Source organism: Adiantum capillus-veneris, chromosome 29 (genome assembly GCF_014529385.1).
Source record: "Adiantum capillus-veneris isolate H3 chromosome 29, ASM1452938v2, whole genome shotgun sequence".
In the NCBI taxonomy this organism is placed as follows: Eukaryota; Viridiplantae; Streptophyta; class Polypodiopsida; order Polypodiales; family Pteridaceae; genus Adiantum; species Adiantum capillus-veneris.
Genome location: NC_140959.1, coordinates 89,725,800 through 89,729,751, shown reverse-complemented (window position 1 = coordinate 89,729,751; position 3,952 = coordinate 89,725,800). Strand labels below are relative to the sequence as shown.

General features: G+C 41.9%; 1 long non-coding RNA gene across 2 annotated transcripts; it reads right to left on the bottom strand.

Moving 5' to 3' along the window:
- Positions 1-499: 499 nt before the first annotated feature.
- On the bottom strand, positions 500-3,688 carry LOC147419562 (uncharacterized). 2 transcript variants are annotated; one of them, XR_015187104.1, is made up of 4 exons: positions 3,080-3,688; positions 2,296-2,463; positions 2,158-2,209; positions 500-805 (listed from the first exon to the last, which is right to left on the bottom strand). It is a non-coding gene; the product is annotated as an uncharacterized LOC147419562 (long non-coding RNA). The 2 variants fall into 2 exon arrangements; XR_015187105.1 differs by having other exon boundaries at positions 2,158-2,206; positions 3,080-3,687.
- Positions 3,689-3,952: the final 264 nt, after the last annotated feature.

The window sequence follows — 3,952 nt, the reverse complement described above, 5'->3', positions numbered from 1 at the left end:
GTTGAGGCTCATGAATGATGATCCAGGCAGTGAACTGAATTGAAACTTGCAGAATACGCAAGGTAATTGAAGCAGATAATTCAAAGACAATATAAAGCGACAAGAGGACATTTCCACAACCGTCATCATATAGAGATTGAACTAACATTCTTTTAAGTTCGGTGTCGTTAACGGTCCAATTAATTCTGTAAAGCGGGAGCCTAAACTCCTAGTTAGGAGATGATCCAAGTGACGATGCTGTTAACAACCCGCCTTGGCGTAAGGACTAAGTTGTACTCTTGGCAGAGCTGTCATTGTCTCTTGTTCTCTCTCTTTCACACCTCCCACAACCAGAGGCCCGACGCCTACCCGGATCATGTAGCAAACACATATCCCCCGACATTGGGTGATTGGCATGTGTGATCTACTACTTTTCACATGAAAGAGAGAGAGAGAGAGAGAGAGAGAGAGGGAAGAAAAGGGGGGGGGGGGGAAGGGGTTCATACATATAGCCCAAATTCAGTTTAAATTTGTTCCATCATTTCTAATTCATGAAATATACATTTTGTATAGAGCTATTTCCTACTTGATATTGCATGCTAAGGCATACTTAAGGACCATAATTTTTGCCCCAGCTAGTACTCTTATATGTTTATTTGGCAAGTACTGAAAAGATGATAACACACTATGGGAAACTTGATTGTGAGAAAATAACATGTAATCAAAACATGTCACAGAGTCACAATGAAACATAATCTACTTTGGAGATGCTAGTGTAATTGAAACTTTTGCTTTGAAAGATTGAAAGCATCCTCCAATAGGTAAGCTGAAAAATGCATAACATACAAGTAGCATATTAGTCAGTTGGAATATTTGTAAGCAAAAAACATTCATAGAAGCTATAATTCCACTAGTAATTGTTTTGATTATACCTTCTTTTCTTTTACGCATTTCCACAAAGCTATATTATTAATTGTAATCACAGTATAAGATTATTTAAAAGCATTTTTTAAGTGAAATATATCATGCTTTTTACTAGTCTTGCACAAGATGGCTACATTAAAGTCTTGTTTTCATGCAATCTTAACCATTGACTAAAAGATACAATAGCTATGTGCCCATATCAACTTTGACAGCTTGCAATTTAAAAGGCAAGAAGAAAAGGATTATTATAAATTGGAGCAACGGACCACATTACATCTATTAACCAAAAAAACCATTTCATTATTTTTTTCAAAAAAGGTATTGTAAAAAACGTGGCACCCTAAATAGACGCCTAGGACATGGGTCGAAAAGAAGTTGATACAATGTGCTCAATGCCTTGAGGATTTGTTAAGCCCAAAGCTAGCAAAATTATAAAATTTTGCGTACAAAACCAATAGTTAGATTGTAGCCCATCCCAAGCACTTTTGAATGCATTCATTTTCTCGGATTCACAACAAGAAGTCCAACTAAATTGTACAACTAGCTCATGTGTGGCATAGTTTGTGTGACTCGAGTAGCCTAACATGTGTGGCATGTCTCTATGCAATTAGTCATTGGTCCAAAGTGCGAGGGGAGGATTGTTGGGCATGTCTCTATGCAGTTGGTCATTGGCCCAAAGTGCAAGGGGAGGATTGTTGGGTATGTGGCAATTGCCCGACCCCTAGTCTAGTCAATGCCTATGTGGCATAAGCATGTGAAAATCCATACGATAGCATCAAAATTGTTACTTGAGAGCAAGAAGGAGAATTCTTGCCTAGATCTTGAGAAAAACACTCTAAAAATAGTTAACTTTAGTTCAATTTTCCTATATCTCCTTTGGAAAAAAAATCATAAAAGGGTATTGTGTATGTTTCTGAAAATGATTTTTTCTTAGACATGTCACATAATTAAGGAAGGGGGGAGTTGAATAAAGATAGCAATTTACAAAATGGTCACTACTGTATCACGCATGTATCACGCAAGAGTATACACAAGGACAGATTCTCACAATAATTCCCACATTATGACTTACCTCAACATCATGAGCTTCTCTGAGGGAGGCACTACATACCTAGCTAGGTATGTAGTGCCTCCCTCAGAGAAGCTCATGATGTATGAAAAACATTGAAAAAGGCTCCCTTTTCTAGATGAGAAAATTTATAAATCTTCATCTGATAAGATTATGGGAAGAGAGAGTGGAAAATATTGTCTTACGTTGGCCTCGTTAAGGCGTAAAGGTGCGCCTCTGGTCCATATAGTTGTTCTGCTGCCAAGTCTCATAAGGCATTAAGCATCGCTCAACGTGATGAAAGCCTGCAGATTAGCAGGAGCTATGGAAGCTATTTAACTTACAATGTCATTATTTGCGGCATCGTACTGATGACGCTTATACTTGTGGCGGTCATTGTGATGGTCGTGGTCATGATCATGGTCGTGATCATTGTCGTGGTCGTGATCATCTCTGTCATCGTCGTCGTCGTCGTCGTCATTGCGGTGACGTGTTTCTGCGAGCGCCTGAAGCTGCACGCATACAAGCATTATTAACAGTACCAGCGCAAGAAAATGCAATCGACGCATTGTGTGCACGCAGAGAGAGAGAGAGAGAGAGAGAGAGAGAGAGAGAGAGAGAGAGTTCTGCTCCTGCATTACCTAAGGCGTTGCATGATTATATAGAGTGAAATGCATTATCTTACCCTGCTAGTGGAGCTACCACTTCCCCCCATACTACCCATTAAAGGAAAACCAGCATCTTGAGATAGTGGGTATAGTCTTACACTATGTGCATATCTAAAGTCGAGCATTGCATTCTTTTTTTTTTCCTTAAAGTGTTCAACATGTTTTCTTGCAGTTCTCACAATTGTTAGTAGTAGATAAATTAACTATAGCAAAAAAAAATTACAAGAGAAGCCATGCTCAGAACGAGCCATGGTATCACAAAGTCACAACAAGCCATACACCATGGTGTCCATGGCCTTTACACGGAGGCCTAACCGAAGGTACATCACAAGATTAACATAAGGAACTAGCATGGTTGCCACAGAGAACCAACCCCCCATCACAGAGAACCCCCGATTCAAATACAAAGCATACCATCCGCCAAAAACAAACACCAAGAAAGAAACAGATGCACCAATACCTAGCATTCACCACATATCAGCTCCATCAACTCGAGGAAGATCTCCTCCACCAGGCCGGTCGGAGAAGAAGATCATCACGAAACCTTCAAGGACCAGTTCACCAGCACCATCGGAAGAGGGGACCACCAACACTCGGCCGCCCAAGGTGCCACCATGGGGAGTAGTCCCTGCCACCGGCTAACCCCCATGTCGGAGACCCAAAAGCACAAGATCAAACATGCTGCATTAGCACAGATCCTTCCACACCACAATCAAGCGTACATTCGCTCCTGAACATGCAGGATCAGGCCGCCGTAATGCCCTTTGGTCCAAAAATCGAGGAGGCAAGAGAGAAGGAGAGCCGACCGCAGTGCTGCCAGCCAGCAGCTCCCGTCCCAGAGCGTTGCCTTGATGCAGGGACAAAAGCCACACAACTCCGACGACAACCAGACCTATACCACCACCCAACTCCCCTGCAACGGCCTCCATTGGGGGACCCACCCATGAGGCATGTACAGAGAGACGAGCAGACAAAACCCTCCTCCCCTCTCGGCATTCCCAAGTCCTCTCCTCTCCCTCGAGTCCTCACACAGTTGATAAAGTGTTCAACATCTTAACGGACACCACATGCTTAGGTAGGAGTTAGGGCTTGGCAATTGAAAATTTTAAAGTGGTCAACATCTTAAGGGACTCCACACGCTTAGCTAGGAGTTAGGGTTTGGTGAAACAAGGTAGTTATCCATGCCTCCAACTACATCTAGTTAGGTATGTGTGTTTACCCCTTTGAAAGGTGTGTTATATTTATCTTAACCATTGTAAGACGAAAAGTCCAAAACCTTCACAATTGTTGCCGATTAGCAAAGGAAGATAGAAAGAGAAAAAATTGCATGAGC